The sequence below is a fragment of the Eurosta solidaginis genome, chromosome 5 (genome assembly GCF_040869045.1).
Source record: "Eurosta solidaginis isolate ZX-2024a chromosome 5, ASM4086904v1, whole genome shotgun sequence".
NCBI lineage: Eukaryota > Metazoa > Arthropoda > Insecta > Diptera > Tephritidae > Eurosta > Eurosta solidaginis.
This window is the reverse complement of record NC_090323.1, coordinates 213,278,123-213,298,979: the sequence shown is the minus strand read 5'-3', so window position 1 is coordinate 213,298,979 and position 20,857 is coordinate 213,278,123.

Sequence of the window (20,857 nt, the reverse complement as noted above, 5' to 3'; positions counted from 1 at the left end):
AAAACGATTACGAACAGGTGTATGTTTGTATATGTATAAGGCGCTCCATTTACCGGTGCGCATGTGTGTGTGTATGTTTGTGTAACGCGTTGGGGCGGTGATTGAAGAGTATGCAGGCGGTGTGTGAGTTCAAGCGTTGACCGTCGCTCATAAATCCGCTACAGGTTTTTTGTTTTTTGTTTCTGCTTTGCCCTCAGCAAAACAGGTGATAAAGACGTCATCAACGCACAACAACAAGTCAACGCGCAGCATTAGTGTATAACTTCACAATCTCTCACTGGCGTTCTCTAGTTAAAGCTGCTCCCTTTTACTCATAGTAGCACACTTGACTCTCTAAAAATCGTTTGAGGGTTACAGCCAAAGCAAAAACAATTTATGAATAATAAATGTAAAAACATATGATTTGAGCGCTGGTCGTGGGGTTCCCTCACGTTTTGCGCACCACGATAAGCACAAGTTTAAGAGTAAACTCTGTTGCGCACCGCTCAGCCACGCAAACGTCTGACGTGAACCAAGTGTTGGAATCAGCCGGCGGCTTGGCCGTATTATTCTTTTTACCGCTCTTGCTGCTGTTTTGTGATCTTATTTGTGATTTTTTTTTTTTTTACCTTTTCTTTTTTGTAGTCCAGTATTGATTTTAACCGCGTCTCTGCGGTGAGCGGCAATTAAAATGAGTTTGTTTAGCACGCGTCATCACACAAGCGTTAAGCGTTGAGGCCCGTCATTAGCACGCAGTCGCGTTTGAGAACTTGGCTTTGTTTGCTTATTTATTTTAAGTTCGTTTAATGTGATTTTTTTGAACCCATGCAAGATTTGTCATATCATTTAGGTGTAAAATTTGCTTATTGTGCGTCAATATCGGAAGTTTTCCAAGAAAGTTTAATGGAATTTTCTACTTCGAAAGGGGAATTCCTACTCAATTAACTTAGCGCTTACTTTTGTTAAATTGTATGTACGCAAAGGCACGTTAGACGACTACTTTCTAAATATTCATTCTTCAAATTAGAGTGGCATATTATTTGATGAGTCATTTGCAATCAAATGTCCTTTCGACTTACCAACAACTCTTGTAATATATTCTGCCAACTTAATTTTCGAGGAGTTATATCAACTTCAGCCGCACGGAAAAGAAAAGCAAAAGATGTAGACATTGTGTTGGTTTTGCGGTTAGAAAATGACTCATTACTGCCGTCTTTGTTGTAACAAAACTTCGTTCTGTTGAATCCTTACATCCAATCATTAAAAATGATTCCTGATGGACTAAACAGGGTTGTACCTAAAAACAGTGATTTGTCCGATAACACCTGAGCCATTCTAGTACATAGATCTGGTTGTCTTTACCATAGGATGGTTTTCCGGTAAAACAAACTAACAGTTGGTGCTATCAACTGGGACAAAGACTTACTTTGTAATAAACTAATAAATACATAGATTTTTTCGCCGTTAAAAAATACCTACTTTGCGCGATTTGTCTCGGAAAAAAGCCAAAGTTAACTGATGCTAAAATGTACTCAAAACATCCGTAGGTAGATCAATCGTATCGACTTCCTGACTAATGCAGTACCCTCCATGCATTGGTTTATGCCATAGTGAGACCAGCCATACTGTTCCAGGATAGTACAGTCCCAGATATCAATTCAACTATTTATGTCGACAGTCAGAACACAATAAAGGCGATATAATCCAATGTGATAAACTCGGATATCGTGTGGAGATGTCGAGTTTCGCTGGCGTCCATAATGCACCTAAATCTCTGCCTTTTCTGTGTCCCGGGGCACGTCGATATTGAAGAGAATGAATTTGCAGAGGAGATGGCCTCAGAAATGGACACAAGAGAAGCAGACAGCATCGTGCGAGCACAGCTGTTTTATCTGCCTGAGAAAAATCGATTTTCTGTACACAAACCGTCATGATTGCGAAGGTTCAACGTCTTAATGACCATGTTGGGAAATAAAAGGCTTCCTTCTCCAGCTAAGTAAACTTTCAGTGCGAATACTTACGAGAGTCATCACAGGTCATTGCGCTATTGCACAAATGCTCCAACGCTGGCACATGCTAAAAAGCTTCCTCAGCAAAAGATGCCGACTCTGGAGGGCAGCTTCAAGGCAAATTAATTTTCCCTGAGAAGCTTTTTATGGCATAAATACTTTCGGCCAAACCACTGCTGATCGGCAACCCTTCTTAGAGAAACTGGTTTCTAATTGAAACACTTTTTTTTTTAATTTTTCATGCACGCCGCAGGGAGGGATGCTATCACCTCTGCTGTGGACGCTGGTCATCAACCAACTGCTCAGGCAATTCGATGAGGGACCCGTAAAACTTACGGCTTACGCAGATGACGTTGCAATTGTCATAAGTGGAAAGTGCCTTCCAACGATTAGTTCTTTGATGGATCGGGCGCTTCGCGATATTCATACCTGGGCATCTAATGTCGGGTTGAAAGTCAATGCGGAGAAGACGGATATGGTCTTGTTTACAAAGAGGTACAAGGTCCCAAATTGGACCAGGCCTAAGTTAGGAGGGGTGACCTCACAGGAAAAACCTTGCACAAAATATTTAGGAATCATCCTAGACAGTAAGCTGTCATGGAAGCTCATCGTGGGGGAGACGGTCAAGAAGGCCTCAACGGCACTCAATGCATGTAAAAGAATGCTGGGGTGTACGTGGGGCCTATCGCCCTCTCTTTCTCATTGGGTTTTTACAGCGATTGTTAGCCCTATTCTATACTATGGAGTTATTGTTTGGTGGAAAGCCACACATAAAACAACATACCTCAAAAAATTAGAGGGGGTAATCAGACTATCGATGTTTAGCATTACGGGAGCCCTGAAAACAACCCCGACGGCTGCACTGTATGCCATTTTGCACATCCCACCTGTAGACCTGGTAGCAAAGAACAAAGCGTTAACGACCGCAACCAGGCTCGGTGCTTCGGGGCAGCTTGAGCGCCGACCATATGGCCATAGTAGTATAGCGTCATCAATCACAAGACGAACAGACTACATGATTCCCTATCTGCGCTTCGAGGGAGATCTTAAGGCCAAATAGAGGTGGACGGTTGGCGCAAGGGTGCACAAATGGCGAGGCGATACATGTGTACACCGATGGTTCCAAAGTAGTGGAAGGAGTAGGGTCTGCGGTATACTGCGCTGATCCGGAAATAAGCAGATCCTACAGGCTGCCGAATTACTGTAGCGTTTTCCAAGCGGAAATATTAGCCGTAACCAAAGCAGTAGAAACCCTCGAAGAGAATAGCTTAAGCTGCAACCGTGTTAACTTTCATATTGACAGTCAAGCAGCAATTAAGGCAATAATCTCGCATAGCACAGCATCTAAATGCGTGTTAGAGTGTAAGCAGTCTCTGGAGAGAATTGGGACAGGGAGAAGCATACATCTATATTGGGTCCCAGGGCATATGGGAATAGATCTGAATGAAAAAGCGGACGAACTAGCTAAAAAGGGCGCATCCCTTGAAGCTTGCTCCGTAAATGTCCCAATTAGATTGGGCAAGATTAAGCGAAGGCGAGAGGTGCATATGATCGACCAAGCGGGAAAGGCGTGGGTTCAAGCGCGGGGCTGTAAAGTGTCGAAGATTATGTGTAGGTCTTACAACCTTAGACTAACACAGTTGGTCCTCTCATTAAAAAGAGAGGACTGTAGACTCATGACGGGTATTCTGACTGGACACTGCCTTCTGGCGTCACATGCCTTTAAACTAGGCTTGGTCAGTGATAGCAGATGTAGGAGGTGCGGGTTGGAGGAGGAAACGATCGAGCACGTTCTGTGCTCGTGCCCTGCACTTGCCAGGCTAAGACTCCAGCTATTAGGAGTGATACAGCTGTCAGATCTAGAAGCAGAAAGTGGCTTAAGTCCTAGTATTTGCCAAGAGGACGGAGTTATTTTATAACATCGGTCCTGGTTTTTGATAGGGTTTTTCAGTTTGGTCGTTAAAACAAACTTCTGGTAACACTACGGACTCAATCAGTCTATGTGAGGTCCTCATGGACCGGCCAGTTCAACCTACCTACCTACCTTGTCCGGGATTTGAACTCAGGGCCGTCGGCGTGGTAGGCAGAGAACGTTACCACCACACCACGTGGGCCGCCATTTTCACGTTATTGCTTCAAAGTCATGCATTTTGGTCCTACTTAAGATTGATCGACTTCACCGTGGCTAGAGGGAAACAAAATGTGCCAAGCTTCTTGGTTAGGTGCTGCCCATTAAACATAAAATGAGGCAACCATAATACTCGCGTGTCTGTGTTCAGCGCAGTGAGCAAGCACATATTACTCACTGTACACCGCCTGGGCAACATAATAGTCTTCAGCCACATCGGAACAATACCAACTGCCTAAAGGGTTAAGTTGCCAACGGGTGAAGCAACGCACATTGTATGTGTGCGCTATCGGCGCTCAAACAGGAAATAGTTAGCAGAAAGAATTGCGTGCTGATTGATATGCAAAGACCCAAAAATTCTACCAGAATATCTTAGGAATGGCATACGGTTTGAAGGTCGGTTTGAAGATGACGAAGCAGATATTCCAAGACATGACGCATCGCTGGGTAAAGACCGACTTCTGCTGTACTGTTTCGACACGGAGGCTCAGAATTAATAAGGGGCATGCATTAACTCCTGTGCAAAATAATATCGGTGGAGTGCATACCTCCAGACTGGAGTTCAAATGTGCTTTATGCAACGCAGAATAAAAGCGATCCTGCTAGGCGCGCTAATTACTGTGGAATCAGCCCCCTTAATATAGCGTTCTATCTGGCATACTGTGCGGAACACTTAACGCCAAAGTCAACTTACTGATTGAAACTTGTCTTTCCGGCTTCAGAGCTGGTAAATCTACTATCAATCGGATCTTCACGATATGCCAGATTGCCTAGAAGGCTAACGAAAAGAGCGTCGATCAACACCATATTTTTTCGACTCCAAATCAGCCTTTCACAACGCAAAGTAGAGTTCCTTGTATGCTGCTAAGCCTGGATTAAAGTTCCCTGCAAAATTAATACAATTTTACCGAATGGCATGAAGCAACCTCAACCCTTCCGTAAGGATGGGGAAGGACCTCTGCAAGCCATTCAAAACCGATTCGACTTCAGACAAGGTAACCCCCTTTCGTGTGGGACTAAACGGATTCTTACGCGCAAAACTAACCAATATAGCTTCACGACTTCCTCAAACCAATGATCAACTTCAACCCCATGATCAACCTCAACTACCCAAAGGGGAATATTGTTACAAATGTGAAGCTCCTGATGGAACTAGGGAGTGGAGGACAGCATCGCCTAAAAGGCTGAATGTGGTCATACTAGATCTTCAAAACCATCCGGGAGTGTCTCTTTCAAAGAAACAGATAACTCTAGCAGCAGATGATATTAATATCATTGCCCTTAACAAATACGCCGTAAGTTTAGACTTCTCTGTATTGAAGAAAGACGCAAAAACAATGTCTTATGGTAAATGAGGAAAAGACAAAGTCACATCCAAAAAAGAATCGGCGCATTCAAGCCTTGACAGCCGTGTTACTATTGACGAATATAAATTTGATAATATGATGTACTTTAACCAGAAGTTCACCGCAAACAATGTCCGCTTAGAAACGAAGCGGCATACAACTCTTGCCAAAAAGTGCTTATGCGAAAAGTAGAGTATTCTTTCGACGAACATGCTCTAAAAGTCGCTCATCAAAATTGTCCTGATGTGTGGATCTGAATTTGGCGGTGTCAAGAGAAAATGAGCAAACTTTGAAGAGTTGGAAAGAAACGTTCTGGGAACAATAATGTATTTCAGTGGACAACGGCAATTTGAAGTAGAGGGAGGAAGAGACCCCACTGTGTGGGCAGAGGCAGTTGGAGGAGGACTTGACCACCCTCAGTGCTCTCAATTAACGTCGGTTATCGCGAAATTGTGATTTTGGCGTGACTTGTTACGGAACGACTAATTAGCTTAGTTGAGGATGAGTTTAGTGAGTTATTCATTTTACAACAAGTAAATCATAACTCGTTTACCTATAAACATATCTAAACGTATAGTATTCACATGAAACAAGTTACTCTAAGCAAATCAATCCCATTTGTGGGGTTGCCTTTGAGCTTTTTTTTTTCTATTAACTCAATGCTTTTCAGTTTCATTATTATTACTCCAATTGGCATTGCATTGACATTTTTTTTTTTTTTTTGCTTACATTAAGGTTAAAGCTTTCGTTTTGTTTCTACGTTCAACTTCAATAATTACAGCATAAGTTACTAATATAGATAACTACGTATAATGATATACATAGCTATATAGAAAAGTGCGTTTTTATTGAAGAATGTGCAATAAGAAAAAAATGTTGCTTGTCACACTGAAACTAGAATTGTTGAACTTATTGAACTCCAGTGAAAGGGAATGCGATTAACTCGGATCCCAAATGAAACTTCCTTAACGCAATGCATACAAATCACTTAGCCATAAACTACAACTTGCATATGTTCCAGTAGCTAGAGTCTAAATCATTTATGAGTCAATATCTTATTTATGTTTGGACGTTTGTAAAAGAAACTTAAAACCCGCTAAGTTAACACTACGTTTCAGCTATGAGTTTACTCATTTATGCATAAATATTTACCGGATATTCTCGTTGATGCCGGCTGTGCTGTCAACAGGTGAATGTTGCTTGTAAATCAAAGTTAAATCATCGATATACAAGAAGGAAAAGTAACTTTTATAAATCATATACATATACATATATGTACATATTTATATACTAAATATACAAAGTTAATAAGGTTATTTGCTAATTTTGGTAAATTTAAAGGTAGAAGAAAAAAATTATTTAATTCGCAATTTTCTTTGTTTTAAATGATTAAGTGATTATTCATGCTCAATTTGCACAAAATCTAAAAATATCCAATCGCAAATTAGCCGGTTTGTTCGATCTGCTTGTAAATATGTATATTTAAGTACTATATGAACAGATAAAGTGAGTTCCCAAAAAAAAAAAATACTTTTGGCGTAAAAGTTAAATGTTTATGCCACCTGCGGAGTTTCTTTTGTTTCATTACTACCTTTTTTACTTAATTTTTTTTTTTTTTTTTTTCATGAATACAAATAGATTGATGTTTATGGAAGTAACTACGTACAATGGCCAACATAATCATATAAGCCAAGCTGTAGATAAGTGATGGGATTTCGCCTTATTCCCGAAAAAACCCGAGCAAACTCTAAGTTTTTAAGTACTTAGTTTTTAATTATGGCAATCGCTTTGTTTTTATACTCAGTTGAGCAGAGCTCACAGAGTATATTAAGTTTGATTGGATAACGGTTGGTTGTACATACATAAAGGAATCGAGATAGATATAGACTTCCATATATCAAAATAATCAGGATCGAAAAAAAATTTGATTGAGCCATGTCCGTCCGTCCGTCCGTCCGTTAACACGATAACTTGAGTAAATTTTGAGGTATCTTGATGAAATTTGGTATGTAGGTTCCTGAGCACTCATCTCAGATCGCTATTTAAAATGAACGATATCGGACTATAACCACGCCCACTTTTTCGATATCGAAAATTTCGAAAAACCGAAAAAGTGCGACAATTCATTACAAAAGACAGATAAAGCGACGAAACTTGGTAGATGAGTTGAACTTATGACGCAAAATAGAAAATTAGTAAAATCTTGGACAATGGGCGTGGCACCGCCCACTTTTAAAAGAAGGTAATTTAAAACTTTTGCAAGCTGTAATTTGGCAGTCGTTGAAGATATCATGATGAAATTTGGCAGAAACGTTACTCTTATTACTATGTGTACGCTTAAAAAAAATTAGCAAAATCGGAGAAGGACCACGCCCACTTTTAAAAAAAATTTTTTTTTAAAGTAAAATTTTAACAAAAAATTTAATATCTTTACAGTATATAAGTAAATTATGTCAAGATTCAACTCCAGTATTGATATGGTGCAACAAAATACAAAAATAAAAGAAAATTTAAAAATGGGCGTGGCTCCGCCCTTTTTCATTTAATTTTTCTAGGATACTTTTAACGCCATAAGTCGAACAAAAATTAACCAATCCTTTTGAAATTTGGTAGGGGCATAGATTTTATGGCGTTAACTGTTTTCTGTGAAAATGGGTGAAATCGGTTGATGTCACGCCCAGTTTTTATACACAGTCCACCGTCTGTCCTTCCGCTCGGCCGTTAACACAATAACTTGAGCAAAAACCGATATATCTTTACTAAACTTAGCCCACGTACTTATCTGTACTCACTTAATCTTGGTGTAAAAATGGCCGAAATCCGACTATGACCACGCCCACTTTTTCGATATCGAAAATTACGAAAAATGAAAAAAATGCCATAATTCTATACCAAATACGAAAAAAGGGATGAAATATGGTAAGGTAATTGGATTGCTTTATTGACGCGAAATATAACTTTAGAAAAAACTTTATAAAATGGTTTTGACACCTACCATATTAAGTAGAAGAAAATGAAAAAGTTCTGCAGGGCGAAATAAAAAACCCTTAAAATCTTGGCAGGTATTACATATATAAATAAATTAGCGGTATCCAACAGATGATGTTCTGGGTCACCCTGGTCCACATTTTGGTCGATATCTGGAAAACGCCTTCACATATACAACTACCACCACTCCCTTTTAAAACTCTCATTAATACCTTTAATTTGATACCCATATCGTACAAACTCATTCTAGAGTCACCCCTGGTCCACCTTTATGGCGATATTTCGAAAAGGGGTCCACCTATAGAACTAAGCCCCACGCCCTTTTAAAATAATCATTAACACCTTTCATTTGATACCCATATCATACAATCAAATTCTAAAGTCACCCCTGGCCCACCTTTATGGCGATATCTCGAAAAGGCGAACACCTATAAAACGAAGGCCCACTCCCTTTTAAAAATACTCATTAACACCTTTCATTTGATACCCATATCGTACAAACAAAGTCTAGAGTCACCCCTGGTCCACCTTTATTGCGATACCTCGAAAATGCGTCCACCTATAGAACTAAGGCCCACTCCCTCTTAAAATACTCATTAACACCTTTCATTTGATACCCATATCGTACAAACGCATTCTAGAGTCAACCCTGATCCACCTTTATGGCTATATCCCTAAATGGCGTCCACCTATAGAGCTATGGCCCACTCCCTCATAAAATACTCTTTAATGCCTTTCATTTGATACACATGTCATACAAACACATTCCAGGGTTTCCCTCGGTTCATTTTCCTACATGGTTATTTTCCCTTATGTTGTCACCATAGCTCTCAACTGAGTATGTAATGTTCAGTTACACCCGAACTTAACCTTCCCTACTTGTTTTATTTTCGTTTTTATATTGCCCTGGATCATAGGCATAGATAGAAATTTACCCTTCAAATATAAAAAAAATTCAAAGCACTCCCATATTCCCTCAATTTATATGAAAGTTTACGATTTTCATATGTACATATGTAAGTGCAAAGGAAAAGCACTTGCACAGAGGTTTGTTCTCCAATGATGACAGAGCTTTGGCACTCCCAAATTGGAAAACCTGGACGGGTTGCTTTTACGAAGTAAACAAAACGGGGAATAATTCAATCCCCTTCAGCGAAAATTGTAGTAGAAAAGTATCTTTGGTAGTATATTAGTAGTGATAGTAAATTTGTAAGTGACAACAGAATTTGGGGGAAATAATTAATTTTCTACAAAATATTTCGCGAATTGATAAAGAGTTATATTAGTTTGCTCATTATTTCGCAATTTGTTTGAAGAATGTCGTACGTCAGAATTTTATTCAATAATACACTATCTCGAAATTTGTTTCAAAAATTCCCTATCTGAGCATAAGTTCAATGCATTTGGACATAAGAGGAAGTTAATGAAAAGCATTCTGAGATAAGAAATTTTCCAACCTAATTCTGAAATAGGAAATATTTGAAAAATATTTTGAGATAGAACGATATCAAACTGGCAGCCGATATGCGGCGATACTCTATTCAGCAGCCGCAATGAACTGACAAAAAAAAATAAAAGAAAATGGCTTATTGTTTTAGAACTTTATATTCCAGCCTTTACTTCGACAGAAGAGTTAGGCAATTTCTAACTATCAAATTTCTTCAGTTAAAGTCCTATAATTTTTATTTTCTATAGTTTATGAAAATAAATTGTGTGCCCTAAAATATGCAAAGCAATCGCAAAATCGTTCTCAATACGAGAAAAAAATGTGTCTCTAGTATCAATAAAAGAATATCTTTAAAGCGCAAATAGGTCTCACAGGCTCAGAGGTTATTACCTCCATCACAGCGAATATTCTTAAACGAGTTTCCTAAACGTCACCAGTCACTTGAATTTCCAATACTATGACGTTGTTCAGGCGGCTGCCGTGGTGTGTTGGTAGAGTGATCCGCCTGTCGCAGGTTCTGCGTTCAAGTCCCGGGCAAAGCAACATGGACCGGGCAAAGCAACATGGAAAATTTAAAACATCAAGGTGGGTATCAAAATACGTATTTTGGATACAGGATCGCGAATCTGAAAGCGGAGGTCAAACATTTTGGCTCTGTCAAGGGATATTTGCAAAAGAATTTAAAAATGTTAATGTGGTTGTTGTAATTTTGATGATTTTGGTGGGCCCACAAAAAAATTGTGAACATAAGAGTTTTGCGCGGATATAGTTTTGGTCCCCAAACCGGTGTTGGCCTACCCAGGGTAATTTCTTATAAGCTCGACCGAGGGCCGCCAATGCAGAAAGGTGTTCTGCGCAAAGTATTATTGATTCCACCCCCGGTTTCGGAGCACTCCGGGTCATTTTTATTTTCCGCCTTCGGATTATTATTGTCGAGGTGAATACGCGTCTTTTGATACCTCTCCCTATATTTTTGGACGCGTATTAGCAGTGTCGTGCTATCGTATAAAATTACCACTTCAAGTTTTCTAGGACCTGGCTTAATTGCTGCCTCGAGATCTGGCAACTCTTCCGCACCTAATAGCTGGTGCCTTGACCTGGGGCTCTATTCGCTAACTCTGAGTTTTAAAGTGTACACAAGAATTGGTAAACTTTTTCAATAAGAATGGATTTTTTTTAGCGGCCACCCCTCGGCAGCGGTTTGGTCAACACTTCGAGTGTACTTCTGCCATGAAAAGCTTTTGAGTGAAAATTCATCTGGCTTGCAGCTGCCGTTCAGTGCCGGCATTAAATATGTAAGTCCCGTCCAGACGATTGGCAGAGAGCTCGGCCTGAACCTCTAAAATCGGCCTAAGTGACGTCAAATATTTATTTTTCCAATACAGTGTGGGCCTAGCGTTCAATCGCCCGTGATTTTTTTCTATAAAAGCTCCCGTTTATCTATCTTTAAACTCAAAGTAATTCATTAGCCCAGTGCCAACATTTGGTGAAAGGCTTTTTTTCTAAGTGTGTAGCAATGATTCGGTAATTTAAATATTTCAAAAGAATTTTATTCCATCACCTAGAAATATTAAGTATTTCCCATAGGGGGGACGTTATTACTACCTCAAATGGCCATAAGATCAATTGGCCTAATGAATTTTTCAAACTAATGGCAGTTTAAAACATTTTCGTTTGATCTTTTGACTTTATGAAGAAGACCATTACCATATGTGTATTAATTGAATGAATTAGACGTTCAGTTAAAATAGCTCTTTTTATTTTGAAGATATCTTCACTGGACTGGAGAAGCGCCGCAATTTGAAACAAAAGATGTGGATTCATTGAGAACTTTTATTGGGCTCTTAGTGGAAAAAGTTCGTCTTTTTTTAAAGAATCTGGTTTTAATCCGTTTTTAATCTGAATGGTCCGAGAATAGAGAAAAAGAAGCCCCCTGGGAAAACTTGGAATAAAAAATCGCAGAAAACGAAAAAGTTAACCTAAAATCCAATTGAGACAATATAAATTGACGATTCGGCAATTTCCGAAAAGCAAAGTCAATTTCTTTGGCATTGTAACCATTTCACAGTTGGCGTTGGGACCATTTCGTATGGTCATAGCTACATTAGACCTTATATCCGTATAAAATGGTCAAATGTCAATTGACGTTATGAAAAAATTTAAACAACGTGACATCAGGACGGACAAGGCGACAACTGTTTCGATTATACCTTGTAAATCGCTGGCGCCTTGTCCGTCCTGATGTCACGTTGATTAAATTTTTCCAAAATTATTAAATAAATTATAAATTAAAAATTGCTTCAAATAAATGTTTCCAAACATTTAAAAGCAATAAGGGAACCCCCGCTTAATGCATACGTTATGGTTGTTGACCTTATGTCAATCTTCCGTGTATCTCATCAACCAGACTACAATGACATGAGAAGAAAATAGTGATATAAACAGGTCCAGAGACGACATAATCATATAACAGGGTCCGCATGGTAACCACTGTATTGCCTAAAAGAGTTTTGAGTTTTTCTGTGTTAGTGAACAGCTCTAGTTAGAACATATCAAAACCCCTTTTTGTCTATTTTTTTGACAGGGTAGGGCAAAACAACATGGCCAACAAATGGCAAACGCCGATACAAGTTTGCCTTCAAACCAATAATGAAAAGGGATGACTGCAAATCTTTCCAAAATAATTATACACCAAAACCCCTTTGAGACTATATTCTTGGACAGTTATCTGAAACAGAGGTTCCAAAATTTCCCAACTTAAGCAACAACTGTGCCTGGTTGCAGCAAACATCCGTTTCACCTTCACTAAGTTTAGACAAGTTAATGGCATCAATACGGTGTCTTATTAGCCACTTGGGCAACCTGGCTTGCAGTCATTTTATCTATCTACTTATAGCTACGTATTTGCTGAGTCACCATCTACTTATGAAAATGTATGAATGTAAATATGAACAAACAGAAACCAACAGCCACCGATGACGATTTGTATGTAATCTGTTTTACTCTTAATATGGGTACTTCCCAGGCAAATTTATTGAGCTAGCTTCAATGCGTAGCACAGTTTTCTGATGAATTCATTTTACTGCTGGTTTTTCCAAAATACACTTTTCCTATTCGAGTGAAAAAAAGTAAACAAATTTCGAACAACAAACTTGGCGACAATTTGCCATATGGATCAAAAATCCCAATGTTATAAATATTTGTTTGCTTAGTGAAAATAGTCATGCTTCTTAATGCGAGAGTTAAAGAATTTTGAAAATTCTATTAAAAAATATCACAAAAATATTTTCAAACCATTTAATTTATTGTCACATGATTTATTTTATTAAATTTCAATACCGCAACATTTTTCGAATTGCGTATGATCGTGTAAGTGAATTTTTGTTGCATATTTTGTTGCAACATATGTATGTATTAGGCCGGGTCGATTTGTGGGGAGGCAAAAATATCGCCCATTGCTCTGTGAAAATCATATTCTAGGGATCAAAATAAGGAACATTGCCCAAGAAACCATACCTCTAAAACGAATTCTGATGTACCCCCTTTGGGTCGTAGGGGCAAATTTTGAAAAATCCCACTTTGAAATGCCTATGTTTTTTCTTTTTGGAGTTTATTTTTCTCTTTAGAAATTTATTTAGTCAGAACATATGTAAATGAAAAAATGAATTTAACTTAGTAATAGAAAAGAAATTAAAAAAAATTATTAGAAATTAGCGTTTTTACAACCCACTTTTAAAACCAAGGCATCACTGTGATGCATTTGCATGTCGTAAACATAGTTGTGTGGGTTTTTTATTCAACCGTTTTAAAAAATGAAGGTATCACTGTGACACAATTGCAGATCGTAAAATTGCTTGTGTTGTTTTTTTAAGCCACCACAAGACACAGCAGGTAGAATTGAAATTGCCCCTACCCAAAAGTTCGACCCAAAGGGGGGACATCAGAATTCGTTTTAGAGGTATGGTTCCTTCGGCAAAGTTTCTTATTTTGATCCCTAGAATACGATTTTCACAGAGCATTGAGCAATTTTTAAATCGAACCGCCCTATTATGTATGCATGTGGGTATGTGTCTATACATACATACATATATTACCATAACAAATATCATATAAATGCCAACATGAACGAAATATCCCATTTTACTTTTTTTATACAAGGATAACTTCATATTTGTTTTCCACACTAAATTTTAAATATATTTTTATACTCAGCTGAGCAGAGCTCACAGAATATACATATTAATTTTGTTCGCATAACGGTAATCCGAAATCGAGATAGATGTAGACTTCTATATATAAAAATTATCTGGGCGAAAAAAGAAATACATTTAGCCATGTCCGTCCGTCCGTTCGCCTGTAAACACGATAACTTTAGTAAATTTTGAGGTATCTTGACGAAATTCGGTGGGTAGGTTCCTGGGCGCTCATCTCAGACCCCTATTTAAAATGAAGGAAATCGGACTATAACCACGCCCACTTTTTCTATATCGAAAATTTCGAAAAACCGAAAAAGTGCGATAATTCATTACCAAAGACAGGTAAAGCGATAAAACTTGGTAGCTGGGTTGAACTTATGACGCAGAATCGAAAATTAGTAAAATTTTGGACAATGGGCGTGGCACCGCCCACTTTTAAAAGAAGGTAATTTCAATGTTTTGAAAGCTGTAGTTTGGCAGCCGTTGAAGATATCATGATGGAATTTGGCAGGAACGTTACTCCTACTATTATATGTGCGCTGAATAAAAATTAGCAAAATCGGATTACGAACACGCCCACTTTAAAAAAAAAAATTTTTTAAAGTCAAATTTTAACAAAAAATTTAATATCTTTACAATATATAAGTAAATTATGTCAACATTCAAGTCCGGTAATGATATGGTGCAACAAAATACAAAAATAAAAGAAAATTTCAAAATGGGTGTGGCTCCGCCCTTTTTCATTTAATTTGTCTAGAATAGTTTTAATGCCATAAGTCGAACAAAAATTTACCAATCCGTGTGAAAGTTGGTAGGCGCGTAGATTCTATGACGGTAACTGTTTTCTGTGAAAATAGGCGAAATCGGTGAAGCTACGCCCAGTTTGTATACACAGTAGACCGTCTGTCCTTCCGCTCGGCCGTTAAGACGATAACTTGAGCAAAAATCGATATATCTTTACTAAACTCAGTTCACGTACTTATCTGAACTCACTTTGTATTGGTATAAAAATGGTTGAAATCCGACTATGACCACGCCCATAATTCTATACCAAATATGAAAAAAGGGATGAAATATGGTAATTGTTAAAAGGTCTGCAGGGCGAAATCAAAAGCCCTTGGAATCTTGGCAGGAACAGAATCGTGGTACTACATATATAAATATATTAGCGGTACCCGGCAGATGATGTTCTGGGTCACCCTGGTCCACATTTGGTCGATATCTCGAAAACGCGGTCACATATACATCTAAAGGCCACTCCCTTTTAAAACCCTCATTAGTACCTTTAATTTGATACCCATATCGTACAAACAAATTCTAGAGTCACCCCTGGTCCACCTTTATGGCGATATCTCTAAAAGACGTCCACCTATAGAACTAAGGCCCACTTCCTTTTAACATACTCATTACCACCTTTCATTTGATACCCATGTCATACAAACACATTTCAGGGTTACCATATGTTCATTTTCCTACATGGTGATTTTACCTTATTTTGTCTCCAAAGCTCTCAGCTGAATATATAATGTTAGGTTACACCCGAAATTAGCCTTCCTTACTTGTTTTTTTTTTTTTTTGAATGAACTTCGTTTGTTATTTACATTTAAGTCGCATATACGCAGATGCATACATATGTATATATGCGTATATAGTGTATATGCGTAAGAATATTTGTATTTAGATCAATGGCAAACCATTAACGGACAACTCACGCATTTTTATGTTTCGTCATTTGTTGGTGCGTCGCGCATGCGCATTCACTTAACTTTATATCGGCTAATACTAGTTCGATGAAGCAAGCATAGCAAATATTGCAATTAACAACTTTTTAATTTCAAATCTATATTTAGTCATATGCTATACACTTTTTAACTTCTACAAAATAATTAGTGCAATTCGCGTAAAGATTGACAGTAATGAGCGTCAGCGTAACAATGAGAATTTTAATTGTTGGCAATGATAACCGTTGTTAGATACATGTATGTATGTACTTAGGTAAATAATTGCTGTTTTAGTAATCGATATCACGCCTACTTAAGCGCTACTACTAAAATGCATGGGCGTAGACTAGGCTAGGTTGCTTTGCGCGGTCGGCGAGGACCCCACATAGACTGAATGATTACATAGTGTTACCATAAGTTTGTTTAATGACAAAACTGAAAACCCCTAACCTTTGTTATAAAATTTCAAAGCCCCTCTCCCATGTTTTCCAGGATATAAAAATAGGAGCCAAATCATTTTTGCAAATACTAGACACTTTCTAAGAGACATAGGCTAATTGCTGCTTCCATATCTGACAGTATGACTCATAACAGCTGGAGTCTTAGGTTGGTAAGCACAAGTAGCAGTTGCTAACGGTATGTTGTTCGCCACCAAGTCTACAGGGGAATGTGAAGGCTCCTGTAATGCTAAGCATTGATAGCGTGCATATCTCTTCTAAATTTGTCAGGTATGTTCTTTTTTAAGTAGCCATCTACCAAACTAGAACTCTATAGTTTAGGATGAGCCTTACAATCGCTGTAAATATCCAATTAGGGATAGAAGTCTATAGACCCTACGTAAACCCCAGCATTATTATTGATGCATAAAGTGCCGTCGAGGCCTTCTTCAATCCCTCCTCCACGTTGGGCTTCCACAACAACTTACTGTCTAGATTGATTCCAAGATATTTGGTACTAGGTTTATCCAATAGGGTTACACCTCCTAGCTAAGGCCGAGACAGATTCGAGTCCTTATACCTGCTAGTAAACAAGACCATATCCGTTTTCTCCGTGTTGGTGGTCAACCCGACATTAGGTGCCCAGGTATATATAAAACGAAGCGCCTGATTCATCAAAGAGCAAATAGTTGGAAGTCAGTTTACACATCTGACAACTTCAACGTCATTTGCGTACGTTGTAAGCTTGACAGATCCCTCGTCGCACCGCCTGAAGCAATTGGCTGATAAACAACGGCCTCAGCAGATGTGATAATACCTCGCCTTGCTGTGGGCTCCTGTTCGCTGGTTTCGTGGCTTCATCCCCCCTCCTGATTGCGAAGTAATTTTCCTGCAATTAAACATGCACCCGATACATCTCGTAATAGCTACATGTACTTCAAAGTAATTAAGACCATCCATGATGGTCCGTTTAGAGACATCGTTGAAAGCCCCGCCAATGTCTTACAAAGACTCCTAAGGCACACTTCTTATATTCCAGGACATTCCCTATGCATGCCTCCAGATTGGAAGGTTTGCCCAACTCACAAAATAGGCGATTAGAAAAACCGTGCAAATTACCGCGGAATTACTGCTTAATATCACATATAAGGTTCTATCTAGCGTACTGTGCGAAAGACTGAAGGCCATAGTCAATAAGTTGATTGTTATCAGTGCGGCTTCGTACCTGTAAATGTACTATCGACCAGATCGTCTAAGAATGGACGAAGACGCTTCCACCAAGAAAGTATGTCGACACCGGCATTTGGAAGCAGAGGAAGAGGAGTGAGACCTCCGCTGTGTTGGGAGAGGTAGGTGGAGAAAAACTTGATTCCCTTGGTGTTCCGATTTGGTGTCCGTTATCGCGAAACAGTGATATCCGATAACGAGACTTGTTACGAAACGGCCAAATCGTTGAGGCGGTTAAGCTCCTATTAATGATGATGAAGGATGATTTTCTATGTTTATAACCACCCTATGAAAAGCCGAGAACAGTTTTTCATCCGTGCATGTGCGATAGGTCTTTGAGATTAAGCTAGAGGGAAGCTCTCTATTGTAGCCAGTAAAACCTTTTTTGTTATTGGGGTTAGGCTCCAAAGCACTCTCCACAAACATTGAGATGTGCAACTGGATCGGCAGATCCTCGCTCCGGTATTTCCCTATTGTTGGATTTTATTTACTGTTCCTGTATATATGTATGTATGTATATGGAAACCAGTTCAATTGTAATAATTATATCATATTTGTGTTTTTGTATTTTAGTTTAGCACATAAATTAAATAGTATTATTGATTAAATTGTTTTCTTTTTCAATTTGATTACTAACAAAAAATTTGCGCTATTCTTAACAAATATTTATGGTATTGATTTGTGATTGTTTAATTGTTTGTCATTTTATATAATTTATAACAATATTAAATTAATTATAAGTGTCAAAGCATATTTAATTTCTATGTCTTGCGTTAAACAAAAACAGATGCTCAATGTTATTGTTAGGGGTATGACACAAAGTCAAAGTAAATTTACGAAACCCCAGAGATGTATATATATAAGGGTAGTTAAAAACAATTCTTTTATTCGAAATCAGACTGAAATATGTATGTTTGTTAAAGTTTGAAGAATTTTGCAAATATAGATTTTGATTAGTGTTGATGGTCCTTTGCCGATTATAAATCCGGTACGTTCCGGTAACAAACAACATTGTTATTTTGGCGAATATTAGCTTTTCGGCTCGTCACTATGCTGCTACTACCCTGCAAAAATCGTTGGACCATGTGGTCCACTGGAGTACTTACCATTATACTCCACTGTAATGCAGCAATGGTCCAACTCATGTTTCTACACGAACATATTGTAAGCCGATCATTGCTCGTTTTTAACGATTGTAATCACTACACGATGTTTATTGAACTGTGGGTACTCCATGGATTACTCTGATGTAATGCGGAGCTGGAGTATATGGTCCCGTCCTAGGACATCGCAATGTTAATTGGACCATATTTTGTTGTATAAATTGTGGTTAATTTTGGAGCACTCCGTTGGTCCATAGCGAGTACTCCATACATGCATGCATGGAGTACTCGCGATTTTTGCAGGGTAAATAAATGCACGACAGCAATAAAGCAGGCAGCCAAACTTATGTACATGTAAACATCAAATCAAGCAGCCACACATATGTACATGTAAACAGCGAAGCTACCCTGCAAAAATCCTTGGATCATGTGGTCCACTGGAGTAGTTACCATTATACTCCACCGTAATGCAGCAATGGACCAACTCATGTTTCTACACGAACATCCCTGCAAAAATCGTTGGACCATGTGGTCCACTGGAGTACCTACCATTCTACTCCACTGTAATGCAGCGATGGACCAACTCATGTTTCTACACCAACATGTTGTAAGCCGATTATTGCACGTTTCTAACGATTGTAATCACTACACGATGTTTATTGGACTGTGGGTACTCCATGGATTACTCTGATGTAATGCGGAGCTGGAGTATATGGTCCGGTCCTAGGACATCGCAATGTTAATTGGACCATATGTTTTGTATGAATTGTGGTTAATTTTGGAGCACTCGCTTGGTCCATAGCGAGTACTCCATACATGCATGCATGGAGTACTTGCGATTTTTGCAGGGTAACAGCAAAGGGAATATTTCCCATACATACATGTAGGCAAAAGCTGTTTTGGCACATACACACGCATATAGCTAGAAGTAAAAAATAAAGTACAGATAAACATGTATATAGCTAAATAACCAATTATGAGATACAACTGATCCAGAAGGCATGTTCGTGAGAAGGCTAGACCTTATGATAATTAGGAAAACGAGGCTCACTGGTAGTATAAAAGCAGCTTGGTGTTAGCGATAATGTATCTTACTTACTTACTTAATTGGCGCTTAACCGTCTAAACGGTTATGGCCGTAGCGATATTGAATCAGTTTGATTTAACCACGCTATTAGTGAGGTACACGATAATTGTAATTGTGAAGTACTACTACCAAAGTAGTCTAAATAAAGAATGTTTTGCTATACTAAATATTTGAGTTATTTATTCGACAGTTCAGAGATTCGAACGTTAACAGAAGCTGCAAAATAGTAAGAGACTCCCCAAAATTCGCCACAATATGGCCACGGCTAGGCTTAGTTGCTTAGTTGTTTCCTTTATCTGCCTTCACCTGCCCTTTGAAAATTGTTTCGTAGTTCAGTCACCAGCAGAGCTACTAACACCAATGCAACTTTTGTTGTAGTAGTATATGTATACAAAGAGAATGTTTGAGCATAGAATTCACGTATTAGATAGTCCATTTAAAAAGGGCTCTATTACTATGTTTACCACAGTACGATTTCATTGGAAATGGCTACTAAAGTATTGTAAGTTATTGATACCAGATAAACTCCTGCTTTAATCCGCACAACTTAATAAACTGATACAACAAACCTCGTTGAACCCTTAAGCCGAGTATGTCAGTATATCCCAAAAAGTCTCGCGCATCTTGCACCAAGGTTTGTTTCGTTATCCAGGATGCACACCGGGGATGTTGGAGTTAGGATGGAGCATGGCCGCGCTGTACTGCTCAATCGCTATAACCACATACCATTACATTCAAAATATCATTAACACGTTAAAAAAGACGTTATTACCAAGTACTGATAAAGTTCTATGCGTAAATATAGAGACGTAAATGTATAGACGTTTAAGAGCTCGACCGAGGATTGAATGTAAACCACAACAAAGGTAACTTTAGTAAAAACGAATAGCTTTGATATTTTTCAGAAGGGCTTCGTGATAGCACCCCGATGAAAAATTGACAACTTTCGGATAGAAAATCGATAAATTTTTGATAACAAAATCGATAACACTTCGATAACATATCGATAGCGTGCCGATAATAAGTTTTTAACTTGCCGATAACAAATCTATAAGTTTCCGAAAACAAAGTAATATCATTTTGATAACATTAGGATAGCTTTTTCGTAATAAGCTATGACCTTTTGAAATTAAATCGGGAACTTTGCGATAATATTCCCATAAGAAATTGGTAAGAGTGCAATAAGAAA